This window comes from Pongo pygmaeus, chromosome 8 (genome assembly GCF_028885625.2).
Source record: "Pongo pygmaeus isolate AG05252 chromosome 8, NHGRI_mPonPyg2-v2.0_pri, whole genome shotgun sequence".
NCBI lineage: Eukaryota > Metazoa > Chordata > Mammalia > Primates > Hominidae > Pongo > Pongo pygmaeus.
The window spans coordinates 11,882,844-11,896,824 of record NC_072381.2 but is presented as its reverse complement, the minus strand read 5'-3'; positions in this window follow the sequence as shown (position 1 = coordinate 11,896,824).

The following is a 13,981-nucleotide window of genomic DNA, read 5'->3' as shown; positions in this document are numbered from 1 at the left end:
GGGATTACAGGCGTGCACCACCACACCCGGCTAATTTTCGTATTTTTATTAGAGATGGGGCTTCACCATGTTGGCTAGGCTGGTCTCGAACTCCTGACCTCAGGGGATCCACCCACCTCGGCCCCCCAAAGTGCTGGGATTACAGGCGTGAGCCACCACGTCTGGCCCATGAGCCCCTTTCATCTGGAAACACCTGTCTTTCTGTTCTGAGACATTTCCTTGCATTATTTCACTAATGCTTTCTTCCCTTCCCTTTTCTCTGTTATTTCTTCTGGGAATTCCTGTTATTTAGTTGTTGGTTCTCTTGATCTGGTTCTTTAAAATACCTTCCATGGTGTCTGTTTCTGCTTTATTTTATAGGAGATTTTCCTCAATTTTAATACAAATTCCTTTATTGAGTTTATGCCCTAAACGCTCTTTTTTTGTTTGTATGTTTTTATACATATATTGTATATAACAGATAATATATGAAATGTATTACACATAACATATACGATTATATATACATACATATGTATACTCGTGTATGGTCACAAATATGTGTATGTCAACCTGTTCGTGTTTCATGAATGCCATTTCTTTTATCTTTGAGAATATTCCAATGATAGTTGTTTTTTTTTTTTTTTTTTTGAGACGGAGTCTCACTCTGTCACCAGGCTGGAGTGCAGTGGCGCGATCTCAGCTCACTGCAACCTCCACCTCCCGGGTTCAAGCAATTCTCCTGCCTCAGCCTCCCAAGTAGCTGGGACTACAGGTGCCAATGATAGTTGTTTTTTAAGTTGTTTTAGACTGGGTGCAGTGGCTCATGCCTGTAATTCCAGTGCTTTGGGAGGCAATGCAGGAGGATCGCTTGAGCTCAGGAGTTCAAGACTAACCTGGGCAACATAATGAGACCCTGTCTCTACAAAAAATAAAAAACTAGCTGGGCGTGGTGGTGCGCACCTGTAGTCTCAGCTACTTGTGAGGCTGAGGTGGGAGGATTGTTTGAGCCTAGAAGTTCAAGAGTGCAGTGAGCTATGATTGTGCCACTGCATGAGGCCCTGTCTCTAAAAAGAAAAGGTTCTTTTCTCTTTGTGTAGTTTCTGTTTCTTCCAGATCACTTTGTTTGGATACCTACCTTCCACGTTAGAGACTTTCCTCAAATGTCTGGCAATTCTTGGTTGACTGGGACCCTCTGAGTCCTTGAGAAGTAAAGGAAAGGATCATATAATACTGTATAATGTATAATATAATGTACAGTGATGTGTGTTTCAATACATAACTGATTGCACATGACTAGAGGAGAAATGACGTAGTCAGATGCTATGCCTACATGGAGTATCCCCATGAATCCATAACTACAAACGCAGATGGGTCAGATGTTTTAGGTGAAACACACTTTAGCAGGAAAGGCATGTTTCAATGAAGCAATAGTATTGGTTGCTAAACAAAAAGCCTAGGCAATAAGTATTATAAGAATCAAGAGGGGACCTGGTGAGGTGGCTCACACCTGTAATCCCAGCACTTTGGGGGAATGGAGGCAGGTGGATTGCTTGAGCTCAGGGGTTCAAGACCAGCCCGGGCAACATGGTGAAACCCCATCTCTACCAAAAATACAAAAATTAGCCAAGTGTGGTGGTGCACGCTTGTAGCTACTTGGGAGGCTAAGGTGGGAGGATCGCTTGACCCTGGAAGGCAGAGGTTGCAGTGAGCCGAGATCGCACCACTGCACTCCAGCTTGGGTGACAGAGTGAGACTCTGCCTGCACCCCCCCCACCCAGCACACCAAAAAAAAAAAAAAAAAAAAAAAAGAAGAGGAAAAAAAAATGCGTTTGACTCAGTGAGGAAATGCTTTTGGGGACACAGTTTTCCAAATGGTGAACAATTCTTGGTAAAGTTCTGAACAACAAGAAGAACCATTTTGTTTCAACTTACAGAGTTAAATTCCTGAAACAGTCTGTGTACAGAACAGCTGTGCAAATACACATTGTGTTTATTTGCAAAATGGAGTGACTTTCTAGGCTTACATCAGTATAAGCAGGTTTTCACCTACCTGAGTACGCAGTCCTGTGGAATGTGAGATACTTGCGTTTGCAGAACTGTCTCATGGTTTATGAGACATCTGACATTCCTGGCCCTTGACTGCTAAATGCCTGCAGTGTTTCCAATTCTTTTTGACCATAAATAATGCTCCCACAAAGTTTCAAAATTGCCCCTAGCATTGGTATTCCCCCAGCAAGAACTCTGGGTATCCGATCTGGTAGATAAAAAGGAAGCCTACCTCTCAGGGCCCTGAGTGGCACAGGAAAAGTTCTAATTGGATGTTATTGATGTGAATCTTCTTAGGTATAAAAGGAGACAACATCACTTGGGAGAGAAGCCATGATTAGACTGGGTCTGTTCATACACCTCATCCTCATAGGGCTGAGAAACCAGGGCAGATAATAGGATTATTACTTAAAAGCTGCTTGAGTGGAAAATAAACTGTCTTTGCTGAAAACTCTTTGACCTACGTCTTTAGGGTCCTGCATCTTTCACTTGGTGACCTATAAAACATAACTTATCTGGGTCCCTGGCCGAAGGAGTCCTCCAGGTCCTTAGCCAAAATTACTCTCCAAACAATGACATAATTTGAATGTTTCAAGGCCTCAACAGGCAGCCCTTTCGGGAACTGTTTCTGGTAGAGACTTATCGTTAAGCTATACTCGGAGAGTGGTCAAGAGTTAGTAATCTCTTATAAAAATAACCTTAAAATGTGGTCTGGGATTCACTTCAAAATAGTCTAGAATGAGGAGGCGCAGATGAGTGGGGCAGATGAACCAAGATTGGCCATAAATTGATAATTGTTCAAGCTGGGTAATATGTAAGTGGTGATTTATTACACTTTTGAATTTCCCATACATTTACAATTGTTTACAATAAAAACGTCTTTGAAAATGTGCCATTCTAGGCTGAGTGCGGTGTCTCATGCCTGTAATCCCAACACTTTAGGAGGCCAAGGTGGGTGGATCACTTGAGGCCAGGAGTTTGAAACCAGCCTGGCCAACATGGGGAAACCCCATCTCTACTAAAAATACAAAAATTAGCTGGGCATGCTGGCACATGCCTGTAATCCCAGCTACTTGGGAAGCTGAGGCAGGAGAATCACTTGAACCCAGGAGGCAGAGATTGCAGTGAGCTGAGATTGTACCACTGCACTGCACTGCACTGCACTGCAATGCAGTGACAGAGTGACACTATGTCTCAAAAAAAAAAGGTCATTCTAGGTTATATACCTTTGTCTGCTGATGGCAAGGTGGAGGAGGGCATATTAATTGATATGATGCTAAAGAATTGGCCAGGCACAGTGGCTGACACCTGTAATCCCAACATTTTGGAAGGCTGAGGCAGGCAGATCACCTGAGGTCGGGAGTTTGAGACCAGCCTGACCAACATGGAGAAACCTCGTCTCTACTAAAAATACAAAATTAGCTGGGCATGGTGGTGCATGCCTGTAATCCCAGCTACTCAGGGGGCTGAGGCAGGAGAATCACTTGAACCCAGGAGGCGGAGGTTGTGGTGAGCCGAGATCACGTCATTGCACTCCAGCCTGGGAGACAAGAGCAAAACTCTGTCTCAAAAAAAAAAAAAAAAAAAAAGAATTGATGATACTTTAATGCCAGCACTTTGGGAGGCTGAGGCAGGTGGATCGCCTGAGCCCAGAAGTTTGAGACCAGCCTGGGCAACATGGTGAAACTCCGTCTCTAAAAAAAATAAGAATCTGAGTGGGGCATGGTAGCGTGCATCTGCAGTCTCAGCTACTCAGGAGGCTGAGGTGGGAGGATCACTTGAGCTTGGGAGGTCGAGGCTACAGTGATTATGCCACTGCAGTCCAGCCTGGGTGACAAAGCAAGACCCTGTCTCCAAAACAAAAAGAATTGATGATATTGAAAAGAGTTGACGTTGATGCTAAAGAATGGCAGAGACTTCAGGAACCCCCTCTATATGCTTTCTGTACCATAGCTGTTTTAAGACGGTGCATCTGAGAGCTGAAATAAACAGCCCATTAAGGCAACTGGACACCTCCTTCCAGCACCTGCTAGCTCCGGACTCTTCCAAGGCAGGCTTGTCATTTGTTGTAAGCATCTGTCATCTCTAAAAAGTCCTACTGATTACTTCACCAACAAGTTCCCTATAACTTATTTTAAAAAGAAACAGAATCAAACTTGAAATAGGTCTTTAAAGGAATGGCGGGGCACGCTGCCTGCCGACAAGCCCTTCATTAGGGCCTCGCATCTGTCTGAACGCTCAGTGTGTGCCCCGGGGCAGCTGTCGGAGCAGGAGTATTGGAGTGGGATTATCTGGGCCTTTGCTGTTGTGAAGATGGATGGTTTCTAAGTGGAACCTCTTCTCCTCACGGTGACCAGGCATGATATTGAGTAAAATTATGGTCAGAAAGAACATCACCAGGCCCCTAATGAGAAGCTGTTGACAGAAAAATTGCTCTAACATTCATCAAAAAGCTAATAAATGCCAAAGAAGGAACCGGAGATGCAGTGGCTCATAAATCCCTTCTCCAGGCGCCTCTGGAGGGGAGTTTTTGGAAAATGCACCTGCTCTGCCTGTTCCCTGAATGCTGCTAAACGCAATTCCAGAAATCCTAGAACACATACGGGGCAGCTCACGCAGGTAGTTGTCGGCGGGTGTCGACAGAGGCCACTCCAGCCTTTGGTCAGGGCGGCCTGCGCTTGGTACCAGGACTGGCTGAGTCTAGGTCTTTCTAGTCGTTTTCCACTGTGCAGTGTCTCAATTTGTAAGTTAACTGAGAGCTGAGATCCCCAACGGCTTGAAAAGTCAAAGCTTTCTATGGATGGTGCCATTTGCTTGCTAATGAGCCAAAATGGATTTTTTCCCTCTTGATTCCTGCAATACTTACGGCCTGTGCTCTTCATTTAGCAACCAATCCTATCGCTTCATGGGAGCATCTTCTGCAGCTAAAGTTGTTTCACTTCTTTGCTGAGGGAGAGGATGTCTACTGAGTGCCAAATACGAACCAGCGTCTCCACTTAGTTTGGGTTCCCTGAACAGCAGACATTGGATGGAGTACTGGTGGTAAGGTGGTTAATTTGGAAAGTGGGACGGGGGAAGGAAGGGAAGTAGGAAAGCCAATCAAGCCTGCATGTATTAGCAGGTCGTGGCTGTGGGTGATGAGGCTCGGTCCTGCTGGGGACCTTCTGAGACAACACAAGCAACACCTCAGCATTGCTCCCTCAGTGCACTGGAGGCGGGGCGCCACCCATGGACTCTGTCTTCTGCTGCCCGAGGATGCCCCTGGAGGCCGCACCTCCTCCCTCCTCTGGGTGGGCCTGGTCTGAGCAAGCCCTGCCAGGAACACAAAACACCTTCAAGAAGCAGAAAGACAGAAGCTCAGAGGAGGAAGGGCTGCCACCTGTGGAAGCTGCAGGTGAACTTGGACGTGGCCAAGGGGCTCTCAGCAGGTCACCAACATCTGCTACACATATCACTTCATCTTGTCTCATTTAGCCCTCACACCCGCTTAGGAGGGAGGCATTATCATCATCCAGAATGCAACCGTGAAGAGGCTGAGACGCAGAGAGGGTCAACGACTCACCCCACATCACACAGCTAGTCTTCAGCACAGGTTTGGAGAGCAATCCTGTCTCTCATCTCAGGACAACTGTTTTGAATTTGAAAGTGGGCGTGACTTACCTCGCCTACTCAACTGTGTTCTGGAGGGTTGGAATTGTCTTATACTTAAAAAGCAAAACAAAACAAAACAAAAAAACCATCCCATAGCGCCCAGCACATTGCTTTGCAATGTAGTAGACACTCAATAAATATGTGATTTTACATTTGAAAAATCATCTCGGGACTGTTTCTTTTGGAAACAGACCAGGAAAAAAAAAATCCACGTAACGAACAAACATAAAGGAAGTTAAATTTGCTTTAATGGGAAAATAATAGCCCGTGAAGGACAGGTCCCCATTGGGGTCAGCAGCAGGAGGGGAGTGAGGGTCCCTTTGGGGTGAGGTCTGGGGTTGGGGGCACAAAGACCGAGGCAACTGTCCATCCCTTGGGCCTTAAAGACTTGGTGAGCTGGCTGGGCGGGTGGCTCACATGTGGAATCTCAGCACTTTGGGAGGCCGAGGCAGATGGATCACTTGAGGTCAGGAGTTCCAGGCCAACATGGCAAAACCCCATCTCTACTAAAAATTTAAAAAATTGGCAGGGTGTGATGGTGAATGCCTGTAGTCCCAGCTACTTGGGAGGCTGAGGTGCTAGAATCCCTTAAACTCTGGGGGCAGAGGTTGCAGTGAGCTGAGATCACACCACTGCACTCCAGCTTGGGCGACAGACTCTGTCTCAAAAAAAAAAAAAAAACTTTCTGAGATTCAAGAATCCTTTATTAAAACACTATCCCAGGGACAGTGTTTCTCAAACTTCAGGTCTTTGCATGCCACCTTCATGATATTTTGGTCATATCTGTGTAATGCTTATATTTTTGTTTATAATGTTTTTTCCTTAAATTGACCCACTTATAAAAGCCTCATCTGCAAGAAATTAGAGCTGTATAATCATGAGTTTGACATGTTAGTTGATTTTTCTGATTGTGTTAGAATAATTAGAAAATATTTTATAAACAGATTCTCCTCTGTGCCACCTAAGGTTGTTGTATGCCTCAGAACAGCTGGGAAACACTGGCCTGAGAGATGTGGGTATATTATCAGATGCTACCCATTTTTCAGCTTCAATCTGCAAATTGTTGGCTTTTAGTTGTTAACTATTTAATTTGTCCACAATTCCTCTTGGTCTTTACCTTCCCTGAGCATTCTGGAGCTTTTATACCACCAAAAAATACTGTAAAAAACAGCCTGGGTGGCCGGGCGTGGTGGCTCACACCTGTAATCCCAGCACTTTGGGAGGCCGAGGCGGGCAGATCACGAGGTCAGGAGATTGAGATCATCCTGGCTAACACGGTGAAACCCCATCTCTACTAAAAATACAAAAAATTAGCCCGGTGTGGTGGCGGGTGCCTGTAGTCCCAGCTACTCAGGAGGCTGAGGCAGGAGAATGGTGTGAACCCAGGAGGCGGAGCTTGCAGTGAGCCGAGATCGCGCCACTGCACTCCAGCCTGGGCGACAGAGCCAGACTCTGTCTCAAAAAAACAAAAACAAAAAAAACCAGCCTGGGTGTAGAAATGGTAACTATTTAATTTGAGAAAAATGTAAACATTTGAGCATATAAAGAAAATAAAAAGCACCAGTGCAGCCACTTTGGAAAATAGTCTGGCATTTCTTCGAAATGTTAAACGTGGAGTCACCCATGACAGTGAATCCTCTCCTAGGCGTTTACCCAAGAGAAAGCAGAACTGACATCCACACGGAAACCCATGCATGAGAGTTCGCAACAGCATTTTACTCATAGGAGCCAAAACATGGAAACAACCCAAATGTCCATCAACCAATTACTAATGAAATCTGGAATAGCCATATAATCAAATAGAATTTGGCAATAAAAAGGAATGAAGTGTGGATACATGCTCCAACATGGATGAATCTTGAACATTATGCCAAGTGAAAGAAGCCAGACACTCAAGGACATGTACGGCATGATCCTGTTTATGTGAAATGTCCAGAAGAGGTAAATTTATAGAGACGGGGAGTAGATGAGTGGTTGCCTGGGGCTGGGTGGCTTGGGAGGAAGTGGGGAGCGACTGCTCATGGGTACAGAGTTTCATTTGGGGGTGATGAAAATGTTCTATTTTTTTTTTTTTTTTTTTTTTGAGACAGAGTCTCCGTCCGTCGCCCAGGCTGGAGTGCAGTGGTGCAATTTCAGCTCAATGCAACCTCTGCCTCCCGGGTGCAAGTAATTCTCTTGCCTCAGCCTCCCAAGTAGCTAGGATTTCAGGTGCATGCCTTCATGCCTGGCTAATTTTTGTATTTTTAGTAGAGATGGGGTTTCACCATGTTGGCCAGGCTGGTCTTGAACTCCTGACCTCAGTTGTTCTGCCTGCCTCGGCCTCCTGAAGTGCTAGGATTATAGGCACGAGTCACTGCGTCTGGCCGTAATGTTCTAAAATTGATTGTGGTAAATCACATAGCTCCGCAAATAAACTAAAAACCACAGAATTGTATACTTTAAGTGGGTACATTGTATGGTATTTGAATTATATCTCAATAAAGCTATTATTTTGAAAAAAAAAAAAAAAAGCACCAGTAATTCCTTCACCCAGAGTAATCCTGTCACCCAAATGATAATAGTGAAAATTAGTGAAAACCCTTCTCTCCACTCATATCTCCACTCTCTTACTCAGAGATAATACCAACATATTGCAGCAAATTACATGGCCTGATTTTATAAACAATTCTTTCATTCATAAGGCAAACCTTGCATCTGTCTTCACATGAGATTCTAGTTCATCATGTGCTTTTGCCTGTTTGTTTCCATAAAGGTTTTCTAGAACTTACTGTTAAGACAAGCGAGGCCTCATGTGTTTTGCATCACTGTGACACACTTTTCTTCTGTGATATTGGTCTATTTATATTTTCTAGTTCTTGTACCAACCAAAATTAGAATGTATTACCCCAGGAAAGCATTTGTTTCATTCAGATTATCAAATATATATTTGATATGGAGTGTCTCTCTGTTGACTAGGCTGGAGTACAGTGGCACAATCTCGGCTCACTGCAACCTCCGTCTCCTGGGTTTAAACGATTCTTCTGCCTCAGCCTCCCAAGTAGTTGGGACTGTAGTCCAGCTACCACCATGCCTGGCTACTTTTTTGTATTTTTAGTAGAGATGGGATTTCACCATGCTGGCTAGGCTGGTCTCCAATTCCTGACCTCAGACACTTTTTACTTCAAAATGATGAAGCCATAAGCCTGCTATCTGCTGGGTTGAGGGAAAGTAGTCCTCCTCTCAAACATTGGGATTCCCCCTCTTTTGATCGCAACTGTCAATCAAAAATCTCAGGCAGCTCCCTGCTACCTAGCAGATGGCTTCAACTCCCTGGCTTTCGCCTTGGAAATCTGGCCCCAGCGTAATTTTCTCTCACTGCCCATCACGTATCGAACACTCCAGCAACCCCTTCTCACCTCTGTCTTTCATGGTCTTCTCCCCTTGGAACGTCCTCTCACATCTCCCCTGGTCCAGACTTACCTATTCTTTTTTTTCTTTTGAGACGAAGTCTTGCTCTTGTCCCCCAGCCTGGAGTGCAATGGTGCAATCTCAGCTCACTGCAACCCCCGCTTCCCGGGTTCAAGTGATTCTCCTGCCTCAGGAACCTCACTGCCTCAAATGCCCTTCATGAAGTTTCTTCTGGTTCTCCAGCTGGAAGGAAACTCCTCCTTGTCTGGGCTCAGACAGCACCGTGTACCTCCTTGCATCTAAGGACATTCTACCTTGGGTTCATTAGTTATTTACGATTTTATTACCTCCACCAAAAGCGTCTACGATAGAGAATGCTTTAGGTTGAAAATACAGAAAATGCTCTTCAAAATGGCTTACGCCATAAGGATTATTTCATGTAATTAGGAGTCCAAAGATAGAGTGGTTCAGTCACATTATCAAAGACTTGGCTTTTTTCCATCTTTCCACTCTGCCATCTTCATTGGGAAGGCTTTTGCCCTCTGCCTTGTCTTCTTTTGAGTACAGATGTCTGCAGCCACGACTCCAGAGAGAAGCCATTACTTCTATAGAGGACAGCGTCTAGGGTGGCCTTCATGAGCCCCAGCTGTTGGCATCATCCTTTGTTGTGATATGGAACCTGTGACTTGCTTCTCACCAATGGAATATGGCAAAGGTGATGGGCTCTCTGTGATTACACACATGGGCTCATGTTACATACAATTGTAACAGCCATGTCACCAGGAGACCCTCTCTCTCCCTTGCTGGCTTTGGTGAAGCAGCTTCCATGTTGTGAGCTGCCACACGGAGAAAGCCACATGTTAGAGAACTGATTGTGGCTTCTGCTCAGCAGCCAGTGTGACACTGAGGCCCTCAGTCTGGCAGCCTGCAAGGAACTACTGCCATGGGAGACTGGAAGTGAACTCTTCTCCAGTCAAGACTTGGATGAGACTGCGGCACTGGCTGACCCTGGGATTCCATCTCTGTGAGACCCTGAAGCAGAGGATCCAGCTAAGCTGTCCCTGGACTCCTGACCCCCAGAAATTGTAAGATTAAAAAACTGGTGGGGCCGGGCGCGGTGGCTCACGCCTATAATCCCAGCACTTTGGGAGGCTGAGGTGGGTAGATCACGAGGTCAGGAGATCAAGACTATCCTGGCTAACACGGTGAAACCTTGTCTCTACTAAAAATACAAAAAATTAGCTGGGCGTGGTGGCGGGTGCCTGTAGTCCCAGCTACTCAGGAGGCTGAGGTGGGAGAACGGCTTGAACCCAGGAGGCAGAGGTTGCAGTGAGCCAAGATCGGGCCATTGCACTTTAGCCTGGGTGACAGAGCGAGACTCCGTCTCAAAAAAAAAAACCAAAAAGCAAAAAACTGGGGTTATTTTAAGCTGTTAAGTTTGTGGTAATATGGTTACACAGTAATAAGGAATTGAACTTCCTTGAGTGCTTTTTTTCCAGATGGGGTCTTGCTCTGTTGCCCAGGCTGGAGTGCAGTGGTGCAATCTTTGCTCACTGCAGCCTTCGTCTCAAGTGACCCTCCCGCCTCAGCCTCCTGGGTAGCAGGGACCACAGGTGTGCACTACCATGCCCAGCTAATTTTTTTGTGTGTGTTTTTGTAGAGATGAGGTTTTGCTGTGTTGCCCAAGCTGGGAGTACTTTTTTCAAGAAGCCTCCCAGTCATCTTTTTGGAATTATATTATGGGTCATTCTTAATCTAGCCACTGAGAAAGGGAATAGAATTACTGAATTTGGCACAAACTAATCAAGGTTTACTTCTAAAAATAAATACATGTGGAAAACAGTTAAGTGTTACTGTGACAAATAGGCAAATCCAAAAACTTGTACATTTACAAGACAACTGGCCTGGTCACTTTAAATAGCCAATGTCATTAAAAAAGTGAATTGGACTGTTCTAAATTTTTTAACACTAAAACATTTTTTAAAAGGTACCTAACAACCAAATGCAATGTGTGGACCTTGATTGAATCTTGGTTCAAAAATCTAGCATAAAGTCTATTTCAGGAACAATTGGAGAAATTTGAACATGGACTAGATAATTAATATTAAGGAACTATTTTAAATTTTCTTAGTTGAAACAGAAGTATTACAGCTATGTGAGAGAACATCCTTATATTTTAGAAGATGTATACTGAAGTATCTAGGACTAAGACATCATGATTTCAACAACTTACGTTTGAATAGTTTAGCCAAAAACTATTTACACACACACACACACACACAGATTAAAGCAAATATGGAAAAATATTAAATGTTAATTGACTCTAGATGGTGGCTATGGTTGACAGTTGTACTATTTTTTTTTCAACCTTTCTAACATTTTTGATCATAAAAATGTGGACACAGACTCACCTCCTTGGGCTGGTATCTTGGTCTATAGATTCAACACAATCCCAATCAAAATCCCAGCAAGTTACTGTATGGATAGCAACAAACTGATTCTAGGGTGGGTACAGTGGCTCACACCTGTAATCCCAGCACTGTGGGAGGCTGAGGCAGGAGGATTGCTTGAGCTCAGGAGTTTGAGGCCAGCCTGGGCAACATAGTGAGACCTCGTCTTTACTAAAGATAAAAAATTAGCCAGGCGTGGTGGCATGCACCTGTAGTCCCAGCTATTTGGGAGGTTGAATTGGGAGGATCACTTGAGCCTAGGAGGTGGGGGTTACAGTGAGCTATGATCATGACACTGCACTCCAAATTGGGTGACAGAGCAAGACCCTATCTCTAAAAAAAAAAAAAAAAAAAAAAAAAAAAAAAGAAGAAGAAGAAGATGACGACGTACTTCCTAGGGCTGCCTGGCACAGTTTCAGCCTAAATCACCATGTGCTTTTGCATTGTAACAGACCTAAAGTCACTGGTGTAGAATCAGTCAGGGAACTGGTGTTCTCTCATTCACTTCATTTGTTTTTGTTTTCCAGGGTCAAGCCAGCTCTCCAAGGATCTCTCAGCCAGGGCGGACAGAAACGGATACCCATGTCACTGTGTGGCCCCTGAACCTGATGGAGTATGACCTGCTGGACGGAGCTCAGCTCAGCTACCCCAAGAAGTAAACAGGGCAGAGGGAAAGATAAACATTCTAGGCTTTCCGAAAGCAATTATCATGTGTGGTTATCAGAAAATTTGTATTCACTATCCCGGGGGAAGGAAGCAGAGATACAAATAAACCTAGAATTGATATTTGCCTGGGGATAAACTATATGACATTGCAGGGTGGGGAGCAGATTTTCTTTCTGGATGACTTTCTGCACAGGCAGCCATTAAAATGCATAGCTGGTCCCTGAGTGCACATCAGCTTGGGGCCGGGAAGCCAGACCGGAGGCCAGGGGAGTTCATGGTTTGAGGGCATAGCACTCATAAGGAAATGGGAAAGTCAACTTTTGATTTTCTCTTGTCAAGTGTTTGAGAAGGGTTTGTTACTTTCTCCAAGGCCCTGAGAGTTGACATCATCCTCTCCCCTACGTGGTGTGGGCTGGCAACCACAAGGTGGTGACTTCCGTAGCAGGTCCCCTGAAGGGGAACAGACAGTAGGTGGTCCCATGGACCTGCAGGATTCTTGAGCTGCCCACGACAGCCAGTGCATCACGCCCTCATCTAGAAGCTTCAGCCTGGTGTTTACGAGCTTGGCAGTAAAAACTCCACTGGTGGTCTGCAGATAAGCAAAGCTGGTGTCCTTTCCCTTGCACACTGGCAGTGTTCTGTAGCAAGGGGTTCAGTGCTGGGGCCATTCCTTTGTCTTGGGAAACTGTCACGGGGTAGGACGGCCATTTTTTCAGGCTTGCTGACCCCAGGTTAACCTCACACCAGCCCAGTGGCCCCCTTCTGGGCAGTGTGGCCACGGGGACGATTATATGTGGCTTTATCAGGCAGATGGTGTCTGCAATCCTCACTCTACAATCTCAGCTGTTTGACCTCAGACAAAGCTGGCCTCAACTACTCGCCCATGAGCTGGAGGTCGCTGCAGTACCTACACCACTGGGCTGTCATGAGGATGAAATGAGAACGTACAGAGGGTGCTCTGCACACAGTGTTTGTCCAGGAAGTGGCAGCTTTCATAATTTTCTGTGTGTGAGGAGTGGTAACAAACTCCTTTTTTTCAAGAGCACACTCTACAGTTTCTAAAATCTAGGAAAGAAACAAATTGTCTTTCTCAACAGAAACCTGTGAAAACAACTCGGGGACATGAGACCCTTGTCCCGGCCATTTGAATAACCACAGGCTAGAGCCTTACAGCTCTTCATCCCCAGCGTGGTACTCATTCCATGAATGGCCACGTTCTACTCACAGGTGAAATAAACTGGTTTTAAACAATCAGCCTTATGGCAATCTTGAGGACAAGAGATTTGGGACATTTCTTGGGCCACATTTGACCTGAAGCCAGCAGGTCACAGACTTAGGTCCCAAGTCAAACCCTTGCTCATGTGGGAAACTCATGCACTGCACCTGGTTCTGGTCTGTGATCTCTCCTGGAAGCCAAGCATCATTTGCAAGTGTGTCTGGAGGAGGTATTCCTTTATTATTATTATTATTATTATTATTATTATTTTTATTGAGGCAGAGTCTTGCTCTATCGCCCCAGAGCTAGAGTGCAGTGGCACCATCTCGGCTCACTGCAACCTCCACCTCCGAGTTCAAGCGATTCTCCTGCCTCAGCCTCCCGAGTAGCTGGGATTACAGGCACACGCCACTGCACCTGGCTAATTTTTGTATTTTCAGTAGAGACGGGTTTCACCATGTTGGCCAGGCTGGTCTTGAACTTCTGACCTCAGGCAATCCACCTGCCTCGGCCTCCCAAAGTGCTGGGATTACAGGCGGGAGCCAGCACGCAGCCGGGAGGAGGTGCTCTTAATGTGTAGGAT